Source organism: Jatropha curcas, chromosome 10 (genome assembly GCF_041381405.1).
Source record: "Jatropha curcas cultivar XTBG-Jc1 chromosome 10, XTBG_Jcur_1.0, whole genome shotgun sequence".
Taxonomy (NCBI): domain Eukaryota; kingdom Viridiplantae; phylum Streptophyta; class Magnoliopsida; order Malpighiales; family Euphorbiaceae; genus Jatropha; species Jatropha curcas.
Genome location: NC_143160.1, coordinates 18,974,232 through 19,001,164, shown reverse-complemented (window position 1 = coordinate 19,001,164; position 26,933 = coordinate 18,974,232). Strand labels below are relative to the sequence as shown.

The following is a 26,933-nucleotide window of genomic DNA, read 5'->3' as shown; positions in this document are numbered from 1 at the left end:
ATAAACCAGAAAACTACTAGATTATAGGATTTCACGTGTAAAATTTTTTATTTGGACCTTAAATTTGAATTTCGTTAATACTCCAGATCCAGTCTTCTTTGGAACTTGAAAGATATTTGTTTGACTTACCCTAACTTTTTTTCTTTCTTTTTTAATTTTACAAAATATTGATTTCTTTTTAATATTTAGCCCATTGAGTTCCATCACAAATGAGAATATGAGATCCTTTCTGCATTTTGTTTGCCATTCTTTTTCAAGTCAGGACTCTAAATAAAATCCATTATCTAATGTTCAGTTATAGGAATAATTTATTGATTTGACTTGTCTTTTTTTTCCCCCTTTTCGGTTGTTGAACTTCAGTTTGATGTTATTTCTTTTGGAGGTGTTATTTAGTAGGTATGAGTTTTTTTTTCTTATCAAGCCTCATGCATATTAATTCATGTAACTTATATTTTAATGATTATTTGAATACTGTATATAGAAGTGCTTAATTCTTATTTCATGTTTTAAGTTTGAGTTATTATAAGAAGGCAAGATAGAGGATTATTTATTTATGAAATACATGACTGAATATAAATAATATTTCTTCAATCTTTAGTTTATATCAGTAAATTGTTAATAAAATAAACTCTTAATTTTTTTGAAGTATATAGAAAATATGAGAGTTGATCGTACTTGGATGTATAAGGGATATGATGAAAGTGGAAAAGGCATAAATAATGAGTTTAAAGATTGTGTCAGACAATTAATAAAGTTTGCCTTAACTCAAACAAACTTTGTATCGGAGGGAAAGGTAAGGTGTCCATATGCAAAGTGTAACAATAGAAGTTTTAGGGATATAGATATTTGTTAAAGGGCACTTTTATAGAAATGGGTTTGTCTCTAAATATGAGATTTGGACCTCAAATGGAGAGTTGCAGGAAGATATTCTTGAATGTGAAGAGGGTAATAACCTTGAGGAAAGGATTGAAATTGATTTCAAAAATCCTTATCGTAACATGATTTTAGATGTAGTTGGACCTAGTTTCAACTTTAATTTAGATGAAAAAATGCAAGACCTTCCAAATAGGGATGCTAAAAAATTTATGACTTATTAAAAGTTGTTGATGAGCCTTTGTATGAGAGATGTAGGAAGCACACCCCATTATCAACCTTGGCAATACTGTTAAATATAAAGTCTGATTTTAACTTAAGTGAGAGTTGCTATAATCGCATTTTGCATGCTGTGAAGGATTTTTTGTTTGAAGATGAAAAGTTGCCTAGTGACTTCTACAAAACTAAACAAATGGTTGCAAAACTTAGGTTGGAATATCAGAAAATTGATGCATGTGCAAATGATTGTATGTTATACTACAAGGATGATAAAGATAAAAGGGAATGTTCAGTTTGTAGTCATCCTCGTTATAAACCTAGGAAAGATGGTGAAAAGGGTAAAGACATGTCCTACCAAGTGTTATGCTACTTCCCTTTGACCCCAAGATTTTAAAGGCCATACATGTCTACAAAGACAGTTGAGTACATGACATGGCATCATACAACTCAGCGAGAGACTAGGGTTATGTGCCATCCAAGTAATGGAGACGCCTGGAAAAATTTTAATCAATGTCATCCCTCTTTTGATGTTGAGCCTAGAAATGTTAGGCTTGGTCTCTCATTTTATGGTTTTACACTGTCATGATCCAAAATTATGGGCCAGACTGGCACTAGGGCCCAGGTAAGTATAAGGCCTCCAAGGCCCATAGTAAGCTTAAACCATATAGACATTTACACCCATAAATTTCTAAGAACGGTGAGCCCATATTATGTTATATATAAATCTAATAGTCACATATTCCTAGCCTAATTTTAACATCACATATCTCATAGTTCAGGCCTAATTATATTATACATCATTCATAATATGGGCTAACTAGTTCACACATGCACTTAGATAAATAATTAAAACCTTCATAAGGTTATGGGTTGGTAAACCCATTATAATACACGATTAGATGCGCATATAAGTTCTACAACTGCGGAGTTCAATAATAATTAGAAATAATAGGGTTTGTATTTATAAAGATACATAATTTTAAGTAACTATCGAAATTAGAAATTTACTTTTATAGCCCTGCGAGGAAGGATGCAGAGCTTTAGCCGAATCAACTGGGATTCTACTTCCTGAAAAGGTAAATAAAAAAAAAAAGAAGTGAGTTTTGCAACTCAATGAATAATAATAAATAATGCATACACAGGCATTCATGCGTAATGCAACCTAAAATTCTTTAATGAACACATAATCAGTCAAGCATATGGCACAAAACCAGCACCCACAAGTATTTTCACACTCCAATAGTCAAACAAGTGGAAATTGGTCGATGGCGTCACCGAAACCCTTGACAAGCCGTCCTCACACATGTCCTGGCCTCTCAAACATGTGCACCAGGAGCCGATTCCCATACATGGTCGACCGGTCTAATCCTCACTTGACCAGCCCTCTCCTTTTTTTTAATACTCTCTTTTCTTTCCATACTAATAGGCGACCACCCTATGGTTTTTCATATCATATATCATCAGATGCACACGGGGCGCCGATCTCACCATACATGTCTGATGGTATCAAAAACCGCCCTTACAAACCCATAGTGCCCAGTTCATTCCAATTCCATACAAACAAGACACAACAATTTCACAACACAAGTAATCAAACGGTTTATTCAATAAAAGATGCACCAAATTAAAAATTAAATGCAAACATGAAGTATAATTATATATTAATAGTCTAATAATAATAATAATAAAAGTATAAAAATAAATACTAAGTTAACTTTTATATATATAATTTTTTAAATACATATATGCAAATGATGATATGCGCTATTTATTATTACTCATTATGATAGACAATAGAAGAAGCTCTAACTCAGATTTTGACTCAGAGGAGCAGTAGACGAGCCTGGATGATCTAAAGAATTTAAGAATGCAAGGAAGAATTGAATTAGATAAAAGACTCATTTAATAAAGAAATAATGAGTTAATCTAATAAATTATTTACTAATCTAACTACTATAACTAGAATAGATTTTGCTAAAATTTCGGCAGCATCTCAATTTGGACTATCCACCTGTTTAAATATCAATAATTCCCTTCAATATTAACTTAATCCACACAGCCCATTCCTTGGGCAATCAATCAATCAAGTTTCCATCCTCCTTTAACCTCAACATCAACATTCAACTAACACAACCGTTTTACATAAACTTAACTTCCATCATTAATTTACAAATTAAATAACTTTCAATTTGTCTTAATAATATTATTAACCATCCTTTAATCATTTACTAAAATTCTTGATTAGTCACTAAGAACCCATGAACCCATGATCCTATTAACTTACAATTTAATAAATGCATCTTCAAGCAACCCAATTCATAACTTAAATATATATATCAACATCAACAAATATAAGAACATGTCGGCCCAATGGTCAATTCTATCTTGAGATTTTTATGATTATGCAAAACAAATAAATTTAATATTTTTATATGTGCTGATATTACTTTATGTAGATTTATTTATTGTTAAATATAAAAATTGATAAGGAAGGCAAGTTCCTACAAAATTCAAGATTAATTGAAGACTATGAAGAATAGTGAAGATTTTTTTTAGTATCTTAGGATTTATTGTAGGATAGAGAGAATATTCCTTTATAAGCACAAAAGTATTTCTTCTCTCTCTCTCTCAAAAATGATTTTCGAAAATTATCTTAAATAATAAAAGTCAAATCATGATCTTTTGATTTACTTTCCTAAAAGAAAATGATTTTGTCGCAATTTTTTTTGGTAACAAAATATTTGAAAAAGATTACTATATCTTTTTATTTTTGGAAGTTGTTTTATAAATAAAGTCCCAAATATTGCTTTTATTCGCTTACCTTAAAAGAACAGATTTTGACTTAAGACATTTTTGGCAATAAGATCTCCATATCTTTTAGTTTTTGGAAAGTCAAAATTCTTCTTTAAAGGCTAAAGATTACACTTTCTAAAACGAAATCTTCATCCCTTTATAAAAGGCATCTTCTTTTTGTAAAGAGGCGGGTAATTCATTTTACAAGAGTAAGAGTTAATTGCTTCAACATTTTTACCTCTCAAAGCTCTCTCTCAACCCTCCTTATTTCTTTTCGTCTTCTTGCTTCACAAAATGTTTTTTGGAGAAAAGAAAATTTTATAACAACTTCTATTGAAAACAGTTCTGTTCTTTAAATCCATTTTCTAATCTTGATTTCTGTTTTTCCTGTGCTTATATTTGCATTTATGTCTGTCTATTTAGATTTTGTAATGTTTACTAGACAAGTTTCAATTTGCTAAACTTTTGTGTAATAGCTTAGGTGAAAAACTATTGGGAATAGGTTATCAAGTGACTTTCTCCTTGTGTGGGGTTCTAATGTCTTGATTTGAGTTTCTGTTTTCTGCAAAAACAAAAAGGGTTGAGGTTGACCAGAACCTTTGGAAAATCTAGTGGGACAAAGGGTAGATCTAAGTGTTGATCTATTGTCTTGTACTGTTGGTTTGTCTCTTACCCTTGAAAAGAGATAACATAGTGGAGGATCTCAAGATGAGTCTTAAGGAGTGGATATAGGCGAGTTAGTGTCGAACCACTATAAATCGCTGTGTTTATCTTTTTATTTTCTGAAGTTCTGCTTGATTCCATTTTACTTACACTTCTGTTAATCTTTTAGAAATGCGAAGTTGTTAATACTTTTATGATTCTAAACTCGTATAAGTTTTGTCTTTATTGAATATTAGAACTCTGGACTTCTGCATTATGATTATACCAAGTTCTAATCTGCTCTTCTATATTCAGTATAAATCACAATTTGAATTTTAATCAGTTTTTTAAGTTTGTTTAAGGCTTTGTGAAGCAGTTCTAAATTTCAATAACTGTCTTTCACAGAATCTTTAATAATTGTCTAAGTTTTATGAAGTAGTTCTGAACATAATAACTTTCCTTTATAAAGTGTTTTTGAAATTGATTAAGATTTGTGAAGCAGTTCTAATCAATAACTGCTATTTACAAATTCTTTCTAATCTTGCATTAAGCTTTGTGAGGAGGTTCTAATCTTGATAACTAACTCTCGCAAACGCTTTCTATTTCCTCTGTAACAGAATTTTGATTTTGTTTTTGAAAGTTATATTTAATTTTTTATTTTTAGAAAACCCAATTCACCCCCTCTTAGGTTATGCCATACATATACGGGACCCACAGAACATCAAGTATCTATATATATATATATATATATATATATATATATATATCCCCATTTTCATGTTAACTTATTAAAAGAATACAAGATATCCGCAACAGCCGCTATCCACCAAAGAATTTTATTTATCTTGACATAGCCTTATAGACTATGAACAAAATAACCCATATCGCATCAAGAATTTGATTTATGATCTCATTTAGTTTACAACACAATAATAGTTCAAGTTTTAGCAGTAATCATGCTACACTCATTCTTAAACTAAGATTACCTTAATCACACCAATATATTCACCCATACATATATATTAATCAAAGTTAGTAAGGAATTAAATTAAATTCTCTAAACTCTTATATCAAGAGTAGCATCTAGGCTTAATTCAACATTAACTTAAATAATACCTTAAATCCTACACCCTAAAATCAGAAGATTCATGAATTAACTTAAATAAAAACTTAAATAACCCAAAATTAGTTTACCTAGCTAAAAATTTTATTAAAAGTTGATTATTTTTCGGTTAAATTAATCGAAAACAGGTTTAACGCTCAAGGTTGACTCTATCGGCGGTGGCTTGGCAAGAGCTAAGGAAAACGGTGGCCAATGGAGTTACTGGAGACGTTGAAGATGCAACCAGTTGATACTTGACAAGTTTCACCTTAAAAAGCAGAGAAGATCGGTGAGTCGACTATCCTGATCGCAAAAGATCGTAACTCGGAGCTCCTTGGTTTGCTGCACCAGCCAAAATGGGAAGGAGAGAGAACAGCGATAGAGAGCTAGAGCTTCTTCCGTGAGAGAGAGTGACTAGAGTCGTTGGGAAGTCGAGTGAGCTGCGACGCGACTTCTTGATCGAGTCTCCTGTAAACTCTGTGCTTGCCAAAAATGAAAGGAGAGAGAGAAAGGGAGGCTGGAGCTACTACAGCGAGGAGGCGGTGGTGAGGTCGACGGTGGTCTCAGGTGGTCGAAAAAAAATGAAAATGAGAAGAGAAGAAATGTTCTAGGATTCTCTAGTTTTGGTTTTTAAGAATGATTTTGGTTTGATTCGGGTTTGGCTCGGTCCAAATCATGGTTTTTGTGTGGTTTTCAATTCTTTCATGCGTTTCTCCAATGGTTTAATTCATGGGTTTGGTTTAGCAAATAAGGTATTTAATACAAATAAGGTAACCAAATAAGGTATCTATTAAATAATTCATAAAACTATTTTTAATTGTAAAAATATCCTATAATATATTTGGTTAAAATTAATGTTTAGATTTTTAAATGAAAAGCTTTTGAAAATGATTTTCTATGTCATTTCATACACCATTTAGGCAATCTGCACACCCTTATTCTTGTTGGCTAGTAGTTCTGACACCCTATAATCTCCCACTTGGAAAGTGCATGAAGAACCCTTGACTCTTGTCATCCCTGGTCCTAAAAATCCTGGATAAAACAATGAAGCGTACATGCAACCTCTAATTGATGAATTGAAGCAACTATGGGAATTGACGCAGAATGGTTACATGAATGGGAAAAAATGATCATACTTCGTTAGGAGTTTTGATAAATGACGTTTGATCTAACGAATAAAATAGAGAACTAAGCTCTTCAAAGAGTTATTGAATATGATTAATGATTAAAGAATAATGATTGTGTCGATAATACAAAATAACATATTTATAGGTTTAGGTTAAAAGTGATAAAAACCTAAAAATAACACGGAAAAATCCGTAAATAGGTAAAACCTTGGTGAGGGAGGCGGCACGGGCATGCTGGACATGGCATAGGCGTGTCGTGGACTCTCAGAGACTACCACGAGGCGTGCTTGGCATGACAAAGGCGTGCCGGCACTTGAATCTTCATGGACTCATAAGCACAGGCGTGCTTGGACTTCCAAAGGCTAGCACGGGTAGGCTGGCTATGACACGGGTGTGCTTGCGCTTCTTAAGCTGGGGTGTGTCTCGCGTCCTAGACTTCTAGGGGCTAGTACGGGCGTGCTAGAAATCGCATGGCCATGCCCCTTCTTCTTGGATTTGCATTGATCCAAATCTTCTATATACTTAAGTGCCAGTTGCTCTGCATCAATCCCCTCCAGTTCAAAAGAACTCGACCTCAAGTGATCATCATCGAAATAGAAAGGGAATAAATCAGCAACATTGAAAGTCCCGAAAATCTTCATGTCTTCAAGCAGGCCAATTACATAGGCATTATCATTAATCTTCCTAAGTATCTGAAATGGGCCAATCTTTTTGGAGTCAAGCTTTTTCTATCCTTCGCCATGCTCCTTGCGAAGATAAACCATAACCCAATCACCCACAGTAAAATATTTATAATGCCGGTGTTTATCAACTGCAGCTTTATAGTTTTCATTGGCAGCAGTAATGAATTGCTGCACTAGCTTGAATACTTCCACGTGCTCGGTATCCAAGTTTTTAGTTGCAATACTCATCTCTACACCTGCTGGAAGAGAAAGAAGGTCAAGAGTATGGGCTGGTAACTTCCAGTAGACAAATTGCGAAAGGTGACATCTTGGTGGAGCTATGGATAGCTTTGTTGTTAGCAAATTCTGCATGGGAAAGAGCAAGATCCCACATTTTCTTCTTCTTGCTGCAAATGCACCTAAGAAGATTACCAAAAGTCCGGTTCACCACTTCAGTTTGTCCATTAGTTTGGGGGTGAGCGGTATTACTGTAGTGAAGTTCAGTGTTGAATCTTTTCCACAAAGTTGTCCAAAAGAGAGCTAGAAACTTTGTGTCTTAGTTAGATGTAATGGTTTTAGGAATGCCATGCAAACGAATAATCTCCTGGAAAAATAACTTTGCTATGTGTGACGCATCATTAGTTTGCTTGCAAGGGATAAAGTGTGCCATCTTGGAGAACTTGCCTACAATAATAAAAATAGAGTCAGCTTCGCATTGAGTTCGAGGTAAACCCAACACAAAATCCATGGATAAGTCCTCCCAAGGTTGTTTCGGTATAGCCAATAGAGTGTAAATGTAACATCCTCTTGAGTTGAGTCGGGTTGAACCAAACCTGGTTGGGGTAGAATGGATGATAAGTGGACTTATTTGCATGGAAAGTTTAGGACTTGTTTGCCTCCAAACATATAGCTTGGGTAGTAAGTTGTAGCCTTTGTATACTTGAGGTACCAATTAGAGAGTTTACACAGCCAAATCACTTCTTCTAGAGTCTACCCGTTCCTATCATTTTCACTTTCCTATTTTCACGTTTTTCATTTTCTTCTTACGTTTCCCTTCCATTTCCTTGCACTTTTCATGCAAGTTACGCAGTAAGTCCACTCCAAGTAAGTAGAATTCCTTGAAGTTATATGTTATTCACTCTTTAATTGAGTTATATTGGAGATGAGTTATGAGAATTCTTGTGTATAGGAGAAGAAAGTTCAAAGGTAGCAGAAAAGAGAAGCTAAAACAGAGCCCCAGCTTTGTGGCAAGACAGGTTTGATATCTCTTGTTATTTCCCATGTTCTTTGCATGAAAAATTGTGTGGAGTGTTGCTCATGAGATCATATGTTGCTTATTGTGGAGTGAGAGGATTGAAAATGATGTGAAAACAGGGGATGGAATGAGTTTATGAACCAGAGTTTGCTGGAAATTTTACCAGCAACTTCATCTTGATTTTGACCCCAGTAAATGATGGAACTAGGAATTGTCATAGAAGAGTTATTTGTTCCTCTATGTGTTATCTTTACGTGGGCTTTTGAATCACTCAATTTGAAGTTGTATATTGAGAGTTATGGCCAAAAGAACACAGACTGCACAATCTGGAAACACGTCGCGCGCCCGCGCGGTCTGGAAAGCAAGTCGCGCTCGCGACTTTCACATGCGCGGTCGCGACTTTGGCCAAAAACTCTCTGACTCTCAAATGGCACATTTCGCGCTTGCGAACTCCACAAGCGCGCTCGCGACTTCATCTCGCGCTCGCGACTTGTGCTGCGCGGTCGCGACTTGAGCCAGAAACCTCTCTGACTCTCGATTGCACTTCTCGCGCTCGCGAGGTTTGAAGACGCGCTCACGACTTCTCCCTGGGAAGCATCTCGCGCTCGCGACTTTTCCCTGCGCGCTCGCGACTTGTGTTTTCATGCATTTTGGACTTCATTTTCTATACAATTACATTCCTTTGCTCAACATGCATGCATCCAATCACTGTAAAACAAAAATATAATATAAGAACATGGATTAAAACAACATGTAAGCATTTATATGGTGTGAAATCAAATCAATATGATGAACTATGACGTTGTGAAACCATTTATGTGCTATTGTGTTACATTGTTGAAATGCTAATCTTAAGCTCTATTGAGGTTAGGTAGAAACCATGTAGATAAGGCTATGTCGCGACATAGAATAGCAGATCTGCGCCCCATACAGTTTGGAACTCCGGCTACAGGCCGTTGAGTGGATATGATTAAACCGTGCGGTGCAAATCCGGTTAGGGGCACCAAAACGGACAATATTGGCATAGGCGAATCCGGTTCGGGGCCTATAGCATACAGTTTCATCCAGTTTCATACAGTTTATCTTATCACTTCGGTTTCACTATAACCTTATGGAGCCATACAGATATTTTAACTTGCTATTGCATGAATCAGACAGTAAAATAAACAGTAAGAAAGATCATTAAGGTGAAATGAAAGCCGTATGTTATGTGTGATTATATGTACTTACATAATTCTTTCTGCATATATGTGTGCTTAATTATGTCTTTCTATATTGAGATATCCACTGAGCTGTAATAGCTCAGCGAGTTACCTGTTTAACTCGCAGGTTTTGAGACTGGTCTATAGAGCGACAGCGTACAACTGCAGCAGTTCATCTGTAGAAGACACGGTCTTCAGGGTAGCTCCCTATTTTGATATGTATCTTTTATTATTCTTTCATGGCATGTACAGGGCACACAGTTGGGCCCATCTCATTTTGAACACTTGTATAATGTATATAAATATTCAGTACACTAGTAATGTAAACGGCATCGGTATATATATATAAATATTCAGTATTATGATATCAGCATGTCTAATCATACAGTCAACCAGTGTTGTAGCATCTCGACTCGGTTCATTCGGGTTAATGGGTGGACCGGGAAGGGGTGTTACAAATTTTGGTATCAGAGCCCTCGGTTTAATTTCCCCGGGCTTGAATGCATAAGTCAGTATATGTACATGCCATGACTACCCTGATGAACTAAGCAGTTGTTATTATTTTAGGAGGATGTCTCAGGAAGCTGAAAGTGAGTCACACGCCTCCAGAGCAGTGGAGGGTGAGGCTCCAGCAGCACCAGGTCAAGCTAGAACAGTGGAGGGTGAGGCTTCAAGAGCACTAGGTCAAGAGGTGCTGTTAAAACAACTTGCAGATACTTTTCGACAGATTGCAGGGGTGATGCCTCAAGCACCAGTAGTGGTGGAGAGAGAGAGAAAACCCCCATTGGAGAAGCTTAGAAAATATGGTGCAAAGGAATTCAAAGCGAGCAAAGATGATAGTCCCGAAGTAGCTGAGTATTGGCTAGATGGGACATCGGGAGTCCTAGAACAATTGCAGTGTACAGCCGAAGACAAGTTGATTTGTGCCACTTCATTGCTGATAGAGGAGGCATATACATGGTGGACCACTGTGCAACAGAGAGTAACAACAGATCAGCGTACTTGGCAATTCTTCTTGGATGAATTCAAGAAGAAGTTCATTACCGAGGCTTACCTAGATGCGAGAAGGAAAGAATTCTTATACCTGCGACAGAACAGAATGTCTGTAGCTGAATACGAAAGAGAATTTACTAGACTCAGCAGGTATGGTAAGCAGATAGTGGCTACAGAAGCCGAAAGGTGTAAGAAGTTTCAAGAAGGCTTGAATGATGAGATTCAGATGGGAGTGGTAGCTTCCAGATTCAGAGAATTCTCAGCCTTGGTAGAGGCAGCTCAAGAGATAGAGCGAATACAGGCCAATCAGCGTTCTAGACGCCAGCGGTCTCAGCAGAGAAGAGACCAGACTCAGAGTGCACCCAGTACACATCAGCTGGAGAGCAAGAAATTCAGAGGTGCAAGTAGTTCATCTGGTTCTAGGCCTCCTTTTAGTCAAGGCTTAGTCAGGGGCACTAATATGCCAGCAGCATCAGTGGTGGCTAGTTCTACCAGTGGGAGTCGAGGTTCAGGCAGAGGTTCTGGTAGAGGCACTGGTAGAGGTGCAGAGTCAGCCGGTTATACTTCGTCACCTTGTGAGCATTGTGGCAGACGACATGGTGGAGATTGTTGGTTGGTTACTGGTAAATGTTGGACATGCGGAGCGTCAGACCATCAGAAGAAGGATTGTCCTAAAAGGGCAAGAGTTCCTACACCGTTCATAGCAGGCCGAGGTCGAGGCGAGACCTCCGGAGTGCAGAGACAGCAGTCAGAGACTGTGGACAGGCCTGAGACCAGGGGTCCAGCCAGGGTTTATGCCATGCGAGCCAGAGAAGATGAGGAAGCTCCAGATGTCATAGTTGGTGAGTTTTCTTTATGTGATCATGGAGTTTATGCTTTAATTGATCCTGGCTCATCTCATTCATACATTAGTGTGCCTACACCCTGGGTTAAAGGGTTAGCGGTTGCACATGTGGCTCAGGGTATGTTGGTTACCAATCCATTAGGAGATGTAGTAACAACTCATACAGTGATCAAAGACTGTCCAATTGTTATTCATGGAAAAGAATTTCCAGGAGATCTTATGGAGTTGCCATTTAGAGAATTTGATGTTATTTTGGGTATGGATTGGCTATCTAGACATAATGCTCTAGTTGATTGTGCAAAGAAAAGGGTGACATTATATACACCGGCAGGGGAAGAGATTACAGTAGTTGGGAAGCGGCGAGATTTTTTGAGTAATGTGATATCAGCCATAACAGCAAAGAGATTAATTCAGAAGGGTTGTGAAGCATACTTGGTATGTGCATTACACGCAGAGAAAGAAAAGTCGAAAGTGGAAGACATACCAACAGTGTGTGATTATCCAGATGTATTTCCAGATGAGTTACCAGGGTTACCACCAAGGAGGGAAGTGGAGTTTACCATAGATGTCTATCCTGGAGCAGCACCAGTATCTATTGCACCTTACAGAATGGCACCAGCAGAGTTAAAAGAGTTAAAGATTCAGCTGCAGGAGTTATTGGATAAAGGCTTTATCAGACCCAGTGTAGCACCTTGGGGAGCACCAGTGTTGTTCGTCAAGAAGAAAGATGGATCACTCAGACTGTGCATTGACTACAGACAACTGAATAAACTGACAATCAAGAATAAGTATCCATTGCCTCGAATCGACGATTTGTTTGATCAGTTAAAAGGTGCAGGTATGTTTTCTAAGATCGACCTCAGGTCGGGATATCATCAGTTGCGTATAAAGGAAGAAGATATCGCTAAGACTGCATTCAGGACCCGATATGGTCACTTTGAATTTTTAGTAATGCCATTCGGTCTCACAAATGCACCGACGGTTTTCATGGATCTCATGAACCGCGTATTTCATTCATACCTGGATCAGTTTGTGGTGGTGTTTATAGATGACATTTTGGTCTACTCCAGAGACAGGGTTGAACATGATAAACATTTGCGGATCGTACTTCAGACATTGAGGGATAAACAGCTGTATGCCAAGCTCAGTAAGTGTGAGTTTTGGCTGGAAGAAGTTTCTTTCTTAGGACATGTGGTATCATCGGAGGGTATCAGAGTGGATCCTAAGAAGATTAAAGCTATTGTTAATTGGAGACCACCCAGAAATGTTACAGAAGTTCGCAGTTTTCTGGGTTTAGCCGGTTATTACAGAAGGTTCGTAAAGGGATTCTCTATCATTTCATCACCTTTAACAAGATTATTGAAGAAAGCAGTTGTATTTCAATGGGATGATAGATGTCAGCAGAGTTTTGACACTTTGAAGAAAAAGTTGACTGAAGCACCAGTGTTGACCCAGCCAGTGTCAGGTAAAGACTTTGAGATTTACAGTGATGCTTCTCATATTGGGTTAGGATGTGTACTCATGCAAGATAAGAAAGTGGTCGCCTATGTCTCCAGACAATTGAAACCACATGAGTTGAATTATCCAACCCATGATTTAGAACTGGCAGCCATTGTTCTAGCATTCAAAGTATGGCGGCATTATCTGTATGGTGAAAAGTGTTACATTTACACAGATCATCAGAGTTTAAAGTACTTACCAACACAGAAGGACTTGAATTCAAGACAACGGAAGTGGATGCAGATTCTGGCTAATTATGATTATGTCATTAATTATCATCCGGGCAAGGCTAATGTGGTAGCGGATGCCCTTAGCCGGAAATCCTTGTATGCTTTGAGCTTAATGAGAATTAGTATGGAGTTACAACAGCAAGGAGCTATTCCCGCACAGATGCAAGTACAACCATCTTGGCTTCAGGAAGTTGCAGAAGCACAGAAGAAAGATGCACAAATAGCCCTATGGGTTAAACAAGTCCAGGCAGATCATGGTGGGAAATTTAGATTGGATAGCAATGGAGTTTTGTTTTATGCAGATAAAATTGTTGTACCACAGACAGGGGAGGTCAGACAAAAGATTCTGCATGAAGCTCATAACAGTCCATATACAATGCATCCAGGTAGCACCAAGATGTATCAAGATTTGAAGAAAGGCTACTGGTGGCCAGGCATGAAGAGAGACATCGGAGATGTTGTAACAAGATGTTTAACATGTCAACAAGTAAAAGCAGAACATCAACTGCCATCCGGGTTACTTCATCCCATAATAGTGCCAACATGGAAATGGGATCAGATCACGATGGACTTTGTTACTGGCTTACCTCAGACACAGCGGAAGCATGATGCAGTATGGGTAATTGTGGACAGATTAACCAAGTTTGCTCATTTCCTACCAGTTAAGACGGACTATTCTCTGGACAAGTTAGCAGAAATTTATGTTAGTGAGATAGTTCGACTACATGGAGTTCCATCATCCATTATCTCTGATCGTGATCCAAGGTTTACATCGAAGTTCTGGGGTAAACTTCAAGAGGCATTAGGAACGAAACTGCATTTCAGCACTGCATTTCATCCGCAGACAGATGGGCAATCAGAGAGAGTGATTCAAATCCTGGAAGACATGTTGAGATCATGTGTTATTGAATTTGAAGGCAGTTGGGACAAATATGTATCTCTCATGGAGTTTGCCTACAACAACAGCTATCAAGCGAGCATCAAGATGGCACCCTATGAAGCATTGTATGGTAGAAGATGCAGAACACCTGTATGTTGGACAGAACTTAGTGAGAAGAAGATTTTGGGTCCAGATTTGGTGAGAGATACAGAAGAGAAAGTAGAAATCATCAGAAGACGGCTGAAGGAAGCAAGTGATCGACAGAAATCCTATGCGGATTTAAAGAGAAAAGACATTGAGTATTCAGTTGGGGATAAAGTATTTTTGAAGGTTTCACCATGGAAGAAGATCCTAAGGTTTGGACAAAAGGGTAAGCTAAGTCCTAGGTTCATTGGTCCATACGAGATTGTTGAACGCGTAGGACCATTAGCCTATCGCCTAGCATTACCTCCAACCTTAGATCGAATCCATAATGTATTTCATGTATCCATGTTGAGAAGATACAGATCAGACCCCTCACATGTGTTATCAGCAGACGAGATTGAAATTCAGCCGGATCTCACGTATGAAGAAGAACCAGTTCAGATCCTAGCCAAAGAAACTAAAGAATTGCGGAACAAGAAAATAGCATTGGTGAAAGTTCTTTGGAGGAATCATAAGACAGAAGAAGCAACTTGGGAATCAGAAGAAACCATGCGACAACAATATCCGCATTTGTTTACAACAGGTAAACTTCGGGATGAAGTTTTTATTTAGAAGGGGAGAACTGTAACATCCTCTTGAGTTGAGTCGGGTTGAACCAAACCTGGTTGGGGTAGAATGGATGATAAGTGGACTTATTTGCATGGAAAGTTTAGGACTTGTTTGCCTCCAAACATATAGCTTGGGTAGTAAGTTGTAGCCTTTGTATACTTGAGGTACCAATTAGAGAGTTTACACAGCCAAATCACTTCTTCTAGAGTCTACCCGTTCCTATCATTTTCACTTTCCTATTTTCACGTTTTTCATTTTCTTCTTACGTTTCCCTTCCATTTCCTTGCACTTTTCATGCAAGTTACGCAGTAAGTCCACTCCAAGTAAGTAGAATTCCTTGAAGTTATATGTTATTCACTCTTTAATTGAGTTATATTGGAGATGAGTTATGAGAATTCTTGTGTATAGGAGAAGAAAGTTCAAAGGTAGCAGAAAAGAGAAGCTAAAACAGAGCCCCAGCTTTGTGGCAAGACAGGTTTGATATCTCTTGTTATTTCCCATGTTCTTTGCATGAAAAATTGTGTGGAGTGTTGCTCATGAGATCATATGTTGCTTATTGTGGAGTGAGAGGATTGAAAATGATGTGAAAACAGGGGATGGAATGAGTTTATGAACCAGAGTTTGCTGGAAATTTTACCAGCAACTTCATCTTGATTTTGACCCCAGTAAATGATGGAACTAGGAATTGTCATAGAAGAGTTATTTGTTCCTCTATGTGTTATCTTTACGTGGGCTTTTGAATCACTCAATTTGAAGTTGTATATTGAGAGTTATGGCCAAAAGAACACAGACTGCACAATCTGGAAACACGTCGCGCGCCCGCGCGGTCTGGAAAGCAAGTCGCGCTCGCGACTTTCACATGCGCGGTCGCGACTTTGGCCAAAAACTCTCTGACTCTCAAATGGCACATTTCGCGCTCGCGAACTCCACAAGCGCGCTCGCGACTTCATCTCGCGCTCGTGACTTGTGCTGCACGGTCGCGACTTGAGCCAGAAACCTCTCTGACTCTCGATTGCACTTCTCGCGCTCGCGAGGTTTGAAGACGCGCTCGCGACTTCTCCCTGGGAAGCATCTCGCGCTCGCGACTTTTCCCTGCGCGCTCGCGACTTGTGTTTTCATGCATTTTGGACTTCATTTTCTATACAATTACATTCCTTTGCTCAACATGCATGCATCCAATCATTGTAAAACAAAAATATAATATAAGAACATGGATTAAAACAACATGTAAGCATTTATATGGTGTGAAATCAAATCAATATGATGAACTATGACGTTGTGAAACCATTTATGTGCTATTGTGTTACATTGTTGAAATGCTAATCTTAAGCTCCATTGAGGTTAGGTAGAAACCATGTAGATAAGGCTATGTCGCGACATAGAATAGCAGATCTGCGCCCCATACAGTTTGGAACTCTGGCTACAGGCCGTTGAGTGGATATGATTAAACCGTGCAGTGCAAATCCGGTTAGGGGCACCAAAACGGACAATATTGGCATAGGCGAATCCGGTTCGGGGCCTATAGCATACAGTTTCATCCAGTTTCATACAGTTTATCTTATCACTTCGGTTTCACTATAACCTTATGGAGCCATACAGATATTTTAACTTGCTATTGCATGAATCAGACAGTAAAATAAACAGTAAGAAAGATCATCAAGGTGAAATGAAAGCCGTATGTTATGTGTGATTATATGTACTTACATAATTCTTTCTGCATATATGTGTGCTTAATTATGTCTTTCTATATTGAGATATCCACTGAGCTGTAATAGCTCAGTGAGTTACCTGTTTAACTCGCAGGTTTTGAGACTGGTCTATAGAGCGACAGCGTACAACTGCAGCAGTTCATCTGTAGAAGACACGGTCTTCAGGGTAGCTCCCTATTTTGATATGTATCTTTTATTATTCTTTCATGGCATGTACAGGGCACACAGTTGGGCCCATCTCATTTTGAACACTTGTATAATGTATATAAATATTCAGTACACTAGTAATGTAAACGGCATCGGTATATATATATAAATATTCAGTATTATGATATCAGCATGTCTAATCATACAGTCAACCAGTGTTGTAGCATCTCGACTCGGTTCATTCGGGTTAACGGGTGGACCGGGAAGGGGTGTTACAGTAAAGATCGGTGTTTTGAGAATGGCCCTTTTGAGTCTGGCAAACGGAGCATTTCTATACTAGCTTTCTGCTTCCTTTTTCAACTATGGCCAATAGAAATGAGCCTCCAAATCCGCAATAGTTTTATCATGGCCCAAGTGTCCACTCAAACCTCCACCATGGACTTCTTGGATTAAGTTTTCTCTGAGGGAAGGCCGAGGAATGCATAGCCTATTTTCTTTGAAAAGATACCTGTCATGAACTAAGAAATCGTCGGTAGGCTGTTTAGTTTCAATCTTAGCCCATACGTCAGTAAAGTCTTCATCAGAAGCATAAAGATCTTTAAGAAATTCAAACCCCACAATCTCTTGCTTAATTATAATCAACAATGCTGCTCTCTTGCTCAAAACATCTGCAGCCGTGTTACAAGTACCTGCTTTGTGCTTGATGACATAATGAAAAGCACCAAAATAAGTTGCCCAATGCGCATGCATCTTGCTCAATTTCTTTTGAGTTTGGAATGAATTTAAGCTTGATGATTAGTGTAAATAATGTTCCTAAGTTTTGAAGGCTCAAAAAATTGCATACAATTCTTGCTCATAAGTAGACCATTTCTGCCCAGTTTCATTCAATTTTTCACTAAAGAATGCTATAGGCTTTTCGGATTGTGACATCACATCACCAATTCCAATTCCACAGGCATCACAATCAACCTCAAATAATTTATCAAAATCAGGTAAAGTAAGAATAGGGGTGGAAGTAAGCTTATCTTTTATCTCTTTAAAGCTTTTATTTGCAGCTTCGGTCCATACAAATTGACGAACTCTCTCCTTCTTTAAACAATCGGTGATGGGGCCACGATGCTGCTAAAGTTCCTGATGAACCGCCTATAGAAAGTAGCAAGACCATGAAAACTACGAACTTTAGTGATGTTCTTGGGAATAGGCCAATTTCGAATAGCCTCAATCTTTTTATTATCAACATGAATTCCTTCCGAGCTAATAATATAACCAAGAAACAGAATCTGCTCCATCATAAAAATGAAATTCTTAAGATTGATGTACAACTCTTTTTTTTGCAAAGCATCTAACACCCGTCGAAGGTGCTAAAGGTGTTCTTCCTTGCTGCGAATGAAAATCATGATGTCATCAAAGTACACGACCACGAATTTGCGAAAGAAAGGATGCAAAACTTGAGTCATAAGTCGCATGAAAGTGCTCGGTGCATAAGTCAACCCAAACGGCATAACCAACCACTCATATAATCCTTCCTTGGTTTTAAAGGCAGTCTTCCATTCATCTCCCTCCTTGATTCAGATTTGATGATACCCTCTACGAAGATCTATTTTAGAGAATACTATAGATCTTGACAATTGGTCCAACATGTCCTCTAGACAAGGAATAGGGATTCGATACTGCACCATGATCTTGTTGACTGCTCGATTATCAACACACATCCTCCAAGTCCCATCCTTTTTGGTACTAATAAAGTAGGGAACCCACAAGGACTAATGCTCTCCCGGATATGTCCCTTCTTCAGTAATTCTTCTACCTATTCTCGAAGGATCTGGCTCTCCTTTGGATTCATCTGATGGTTCTTTAACTACGGCATGAAACTCATCTAGCAACTCTTTGACAAGTGGTGGTACTAGTGTTCTTTCATTAGAGCCTATCTCTGGTTTAATCAGAAATGCCAACGCACCTTTGGATTTCTCAATTGCACAAGATAATTCCTACACTGTAACACCCTCCGCCCAGTCCCGTGAGACTCGATGACGGATGCCACATTCGGTGCCGGAGACACCGTCTTAACTTAATATACAAATCATAAAATTTGATTATGAATTAGAAATAATTGAGTATTCACAAGTTTAGCGAGTAATATGTTTTTTTTTATTAGATAATAATTTCATTTCATTTTCATCTCCTTTTTTTTTTAAAAAAAAATAGATTGGGAAAAATCCTACAGAAATACTGTAAGAATTTCCCTTTAAAAACTGAGCTCGCTAAACATATGAATACAAAACACTCCCAATTAAACTCCAAACTCCAAACATCTCCAAATAATCATCATAACACAACAACACTTCTATATTTTCATAACTATGTAAATCCTCAATAACATTTTAATATTCGTCAATAGACTTAGGTGCCATCACAATATTCGAAAGACATTCCTTTTTCAAGGAATATATAATCATTCTACACCAAAAATATAATAAGATGTTATTTCCTGAAATAATAATAACTCTTAATAAATTATACACTTAGTATATACAACCTCCATAACACAATATTTTATATACATGCCAAAAATCACCATTTACAAAACATCCTACCCAAAATGGTATATCTACTCTGATGCTACTCCTCTGGTCTTGACAAACATCCTCTGCTCCTAACCTGCGCATGATAAAAATCAACGCGCTGAGTAGAAGACTCAGTGGTGCTAAATAACCAACAATTAAAATAACAAGAGTAGCCAAGGCAAGTCTCGCAAGTGCTTTAAATTACTCAATTATATAAATACTAAAATCACATTAATTTAATTGAAACACTTTGAAAGCAATAAGAAGATTATAAATATAAATATGTCTTCATTCTTTTATAGCAAAAATAACATTTCATTCTTAGTTAAGGCTTGTACTAATACAGAATGAACATAAGCAAATTTGATCGTGACCTATGTTAGCGCCACCCCCATCACACAATCGTGGCCTATGAAAGCACCACCCCGATCACACAATCGTGGCCTATGAAAGTGCCACCCCCATCACACAAATAAGTGCGTCTGCCTATTTATAAGGGCTGATAACCCTAGCATATGATCATAGCTTCATATAACCAAATCAATCTCATCATACCACATTTCAATCATGCATAGTAGAGCCCAAATCAAAATCATTCTTAATTCATAATACTTCTCATAAAACTTGTCTTATTCTTTAGTCTTCTTAAATTCATAATGTAAGCTTACTTTAGAACATAAGTAACTCATGAAAATTTCTTACTTAAACATAATTACTTAATATAGGAAATTTCTCATAAATTCCTTTTCTTTTAAAACTTTCTTAAGGTCATAATGAAATTTATCATAAGAAACTTCTTATCATGTAAAATCATACTTTCCTTATTCAAAATTTAAAGCACATACACCTTAAATACCCATTTTTTTAAAACTCTAAACATATGAAAGTTATCAAAATAATCATACTTATGTCATATATATATAGATAGCATACCATACAAAAAAAAAAAAAAAATTAAGTAAGTCTTACCACCCTAGAGTGGTTTGGCCTCTTAATGAAAACCAAGGGGAGGAATTTCCTTCTCCAACCAAGCATACTAACATAACTCTTATGCACCAAGGTATCCATTTCTATCTTCATCATGCATTATCTAAACTAATTCCACACTTTATAAAATTTCCAACAATTTTTCCCATTTATATCCATTTAAACATATCCACAATAACACTTTTCAAACTTATATCTTATTTTTGTCAAATAAATCCTCAAACATACAATAATCAAGAGAACCTCATCACAAATGATTCATACATACATTTATCCAAATAAACCCATGATTCAAGGCATAGGAAATTTTCAGTATTAAAATAACCTTGACCTTTGCTGTGTTTTTAAGACATAACTTGAGTTATGGGTCTCCAAATTGAATGAAGTTAGATTCATTAGAAAGCTAAGACAAAATGCTACAAATGTTATGAAGGGACCACAACCCATATCAATGTGTAAGATGGTAAACAGAAGTTAGGAACACAGACCAACAGTCCAGACTTGATTCAGCAGAACTAAATCCAATGTTTATTAAATTCCTACTTCACCAAACACTTAAATTAAACCAATCCAAAACCAGGGAAGTCTCAAGACACAGGGAAACAACTCTCATGAAGAACTCATAACATAATCTTTCCATTATAGTGGTTAAAATGGGCACTCAATTCAAAGATGCATGTGGCCCGGCATAATAGAGTCAGTTTGGATGTTTCAGCCATAAGTTGAGCTATGTATCTCCAAATTGGACACAAGAGGATGGGTTGGAAAGCTACGAAGTATACCTACAAATTTTATGACGGACTCAGGCACAAATGGAAAATAGAAATGGTCAAAAACTAGTCCTTAATCTCACACAATAACACTTTTTCCCAAATTCAGCTTACTTCAACCATGAAAAGAACATGAAAGACAAAGAAACAAGGTAGAGATTTCTACCACATACTAAATAATCATTAAAAATCATCCTAAGAGCATAAACCAACAAAGAATAACAAGAAAACTTAAGGCCTTATTAATCAATAGATTCTGCCACTCGTGGAAGATGAAGAAGAAAATGTTTTCCTCATCAATTCCACATATAGGCATGCTTAGAAATCTCCCAAGAACACATTTATACCACTAAAGTTCAATAATCAAATCATTTCATATAAAATTCCCAATTATCACAAAATAGTATAAACTTCACAAAATAAAAAATTTTAACAAAGTAATTGTGTTTATGAACACTAACCTTAAAAACAAGCTCTAACAAGCTTAACTAAAACTCTTTAAGCCTTAGCTTGCCTTTCTCTTTGGTAGAAGATTCTCCGCCCTTTGACCCAAGTAGGAAAATCTCCAAATTTCTTGAAATTAGTCACCAAAAATCTCTTCTCTAGCTTCACTCTCAAAGATTAATTACTTAAAATCAAGTTGGATGAGGTGAATTTGGTGGATTTAGCAAGTAGAAGTTGAAGAAAAACAAAGAGAAGAAGGAGAGGAAGTTGGCGTTGAAGAGAAGAAGAAGAAGAGAAAAAGTGGTTGCTCAATTATTGGAGTTGATCTTTATAAAGCAACTCAGGGTGTTTTGGTCTTTTCCCACAATTGGATGGCTAAGATTAAGTCAAAAGTAATCTCATCTAATGGCTAAAAATATTCTCCAATTCAACTCCTTCAAAATATTATTGATCTCCACAAATTTCTCAAATTACTCCATAAAAATAATTCCTCAAATTTCCTTAATTAATAAAGCATCATAATTCACTATTCACTAATTATCTAAATTCTTCAAAAATATTCATTACTTACTTTCTACCCATAAAAATCATGCATACATACTCCAAAAATATTAAAGAAAATATAAAATATATATAGTAATTTTTCCAGACCAAACTAATACCGACTCCCGGACCGGTAGTACTATTCACAGACCGGTCATACTATTCACAGACCGATGGTACTATTCATAGACTGGTAAATCACTATCCATTCATAGTTAATTATACTCAATATCTTCCTTGAATCTAAATAAAATATTATCCCTCTCTCTGTAGCACCATTCATGACCCGATAAAATAATATCATTTTAAGATTCAAAAATTTTGGGGCGTTACATACACATTAGAAGAAACAGCTACTATGGATTTCCCCTCCACTTTAGAAGCTTTGGTAGAAGATCCAGAAGGTAGAACAATGATATTCTTATTTTTCCAAGTGAACATGTATGAATTCTCTCTACCCTTGTGCAATGCTTCTACATCAAACTTCCATGGACATCCCAACAGTATATTCTGCAGGCATCCATATCTACAACATCACAACTAACGCAGTTTGAGTATGACTTTCCCATTGAGATAGGAACCTTGCAAACTTGGTTTACTTCAGTTGTTGGACCCTCTTTAATCAACCCTACCTTGTACAGTGAAGGATGTGGTTCTATGGGTAAATTTAGTTTTTCAGCTAGTTGCTTGGCTATCAAATTTTCACAGCTACAACTGTCGATAATAAGGCGGCACACTGTTTCACCAACCCAATATTTAGATTGAAAAATTTTTCTCCATTGAGTTTAATTTTCTTATCTTGGAGAGCACAAAATTTTTTGAACAACAAACGTGACCTCACCTTCTTCTGAACTAGCCATGGATCCATCATCTTTGTCTTTGACTTCTTCAACCTCAGTCACCTCATCAACTACATTAACTTGTTAGCGGCCTTCATTAGCTCCCTTGCGCTCAAGACATATGTTAGATGTATGTCCCGATTTTTGGCATCGATAATAATAGTCTCCGGTTTGCTTTTGATACGGATTCGACTTATTGTTTCTGTCTGCCATGGGTGCTTTTCCCCGGGAGTCTTTCTTTTCTTTTGTTGAGGACTACTATGAATTCTGGTTATTAACAGGAGTTGCTGCTCTTGAATTCTGTCCACCAAAATTTCTATTGAACTATTGATTTTCAGATGAATAGGGTTGCCTAAAATTCTGATTACGATTAGACGATTGTCGAGACTGCCAATTAATTCTATCTTCTGCACGCTTGGCCATCTTAATTGCATCTACTAAGGTGAAAATTGCAGCTACACCCATCATACACATTATATCATGGTTCAGTCCCCTCTGATAATGAGCTACCTGCTGGGATTCGGTTTCACAATTGTCACAACGAACCTGTAATCTCAAAAACTCTTATATATACTTATCAACCTTTCGGTTTGCTTGAAAACAATCATAGTACCTGTTATACAAGATTTGGGAGTGATTAATGGGAAGGAAACGTTGCTCAATCATCTGTTTCATTAAAATCCAATCTCGCACAGGTTCAATCCTTCGACGATGGTGTTCATTTTGCACATAATGCCACCATGTTGTTGCACCTCCTTTCAGTTTATAGGCCATTATGGAAACTTTACGTTCATCCTCAATATTCATGACCTCAAAGAATCGCTCGACCTCCCCTAGCAAATCAAGGGTGCTTTCAATATCTAACGATCTCGAGAAAGGTTGAAGGTCTACCTTTATTTTGTAACCCTCATGAAAATTTTCTCCATTGTTTCTGTAATCTTGGCCTCCATCATAACGATTTTGGCGTCTTACAAAATCTGGTTGCTGCTGATTCGGCCCTGCTATTGCAACTGCAGGTTGTAGGTTGCCTTGTTGAATGCCAAGAGTCAACTGTCTAATCTGTTCGGTTAACTCTTCAAACTTCGCCCCAATGGTTGAGTCATGTTTCATGATTGTCGGCCATGGAGATACTTCGCCCTTCGGCTCTGATACCAACTGACAGAGAACGGAGAACAAACGATTATACTCTGTTAGTAGTTTTAATCAATGACATTTGATCTCACGAATAAAATAGAGAAATAAGCTATTAAAAGAGTTATTGAATATAATTAATGATCAAAGAATAATGATTGTATCGATAATACAAAATAACATATTTATGGGTTTAGATTAAAAGTGATAAAACCCTAAAAATAACACGAAATCCATAAATAGACAAAACTCTAGTGAGGGAGGCAACACGGGCGTGCTGGAGATGGCATGGGCGTGTCGTGGACTCTTAAAGGCTAGCATAGGGCATGCTTGGCATGACACAGGCGTGCTGGCACTTGAATATTCATGGACTCATCAGCACAGGCGTGCTTGACATGACACGAGCATGCTTGGACTTCTAGAGGCTAGCACGGGCAAGCTAGTTATGACACGGGTGTGCTTACGCTTTTTAGGCTTGGGTGTATCTCGCGTCCTGGACTTCTAGGGCCTGGCACAGGCGTGCTAGAAATGGCACGGCCGTGGCCCTTCTTCTTGGATTTGCACTGATCCAAATCTTCCATATACTTAAGTGCCAGTTGCTCTGCATTAGGATTTTAGGGTGCCAACTTATGACTCATTTAGGAAGCAAAACTTTAACATGAGGGATGCACTTATGTGGACTATTAGCGACTATCCAGCTTATGGCATGTTATCTTCATGGAGCACACACGGTCTCATGTCATGTCGTATATGTATGGAACATAGCAAAGCATTTTATTTGAAAAAAGGGAAAAAGGTTACATTCTTTGATTGTCATTGTCAATTCTTACCTTTGGAACATCAATTTCGATGAGATAGGAAGTCGTTTCTTAAAGGTAAGGTTGAAAATTCAATGCCTCCTTTACGGTTGACAAATGATGAAGTGTGGGAAGAGAGCTGCCAGGATTTGGAAAAGAACACAACTTGACTAAGAGAAGTATCTTTTGGGATTTGCCATAATGGCGAACAAATCTCATTCGTTATAATCTTGATATTATGCACTTTGAAAAGAACTTCTTTGATAACATATTGAATACTGTGATGAATGTAAAGGGTAAGACAAAAGACAACGAAAAAGCTAGACAAGACTTGGTTAAGCATTGTAACCGACTAGAGTTGCACTTGAAAAAAGCGAACAATGGGAATGCAGTTAAACCAAAAGCAGTATAAACACTTAACAGATTACCAAAGAAAGTTGGTGTGTGAATGGGTTAGAAAGTTGAGGCTTCCTGATGGGTATGCTTCAAATTAATGTGCTGACATGAATGACTTGAAGCTGTCTAGGATGAAGAGCCGTGACTGCCATGTTTTTATGGAGAGACTACTTCCAAATTGCATTTCAAGACTTCTTGCCTGAGGTTGTTTAGAATGCACTAGTTGAGGTATCATTATTTTTCAAAGACATATGCTCTACAATTGTGCAAGAAGATCAAATGAAAGAATTAGAGGAGATTACTGTTGTAATACTTTGCAAACTAGAGATGATATTTCATCCTGGGTTCTTTGATTTAATGGAACATCTTCCTATTCACTTGCCATATGAAGCAAGAGTCGATGGTCCAATGTAATATAGATGGATGTACCCATTTGAGAGGTACCATCCATACATCTCAATTGAATTTGATAATTGCATGATTTTTTCTAGGTTTTTACATCATTTGAAGAAAAAGGTTAGCAACAAAGCTCGTGTGGAGGGTTCTATATGTGAACCATACCTCATTAAAGAAATGTCTAATTTTGTTCGTATTATTTTCAACCTCACATTCAAAAACAAATTAACCAAGTAAACCAGAATGACGATGGTGGTGAAGTTGAACACCCTGATGGATGCCTTTCTATATTTGCTCACCATGGTCGTCCAGCTAGGAAGGAAAAGAGTAGGTGGTTAACGAATGAGGAATATGATGCAGCCTCCATTTATGTTCTTTTAAATTGTGATGAGATTGAACCATTCATAAAGTAAGTCAAGATAGTCTAATATTTCGCTTTCGTCTACTAGTTATATAATTACATTATCCTATAGTCTCAAATGATATATATACATGATATAAATGTAGAATCTTTGAAGGTCAGTTGAAGCAGAAAAAGCTTAATATTAGTGATGAAGAAATGGAGACTAAGAAAACTAAGGAATTTGCAGCATGGTTAAAGAATTATGTAAGTTTGAAGGAAAAATATTTGAAAACTTATGTTTTACATTCAAATTTAAATAGCATGTGACATTAAGTCATTAAATAATTTCTTTTTAGGTTTAGGTTTTTGATCCTGTGAATAATGTGGTCGATTGTCGAATAAAAGACATATCAAATGGTCCATTTAGAGAGATAGTTAGGTGGCCTCAAGATTATGTCAATGGCTACACGTTTAAAACACTTGACTACAACTCAAGTAACAAAACAGTGAACAGTGGAGTATGCATTAAAAGGTCCTACTATAAGGATTCTGAAAGTGACTATTATGGTAGCTGGTCGAAGTGATACAGTTACAATACCCCAATGCATCCAATAAGCGAACTACTGTTGTGCTTTTCAAGTGTAATTGGTTGGTGTGAATACTCAAATTTTGAGGCTCGAAAAGCATGTTTTTCCGGACTGCAAACTGTCCGGCCGGACCGAAGGCCATTTTGGAAGTTCACCGAAAGTATGCCAATATGGTACTTAAAACGTCCGGAATGTCGCGAGGATC

General features: G+C 37.2%; 1 pseudogene; it reads left to right on the top strand.

The window, feature by feature from the left end:
- Nucleotides 1–658: 658 nt before the first annotated feature.
- On the top strand, nt 659–26,725 carry LOC149493221 (uncharacterized; annotated as a pseudogene).
- Nucleotides 26,726–26,933: the final 208 nt, after the last annotated feature.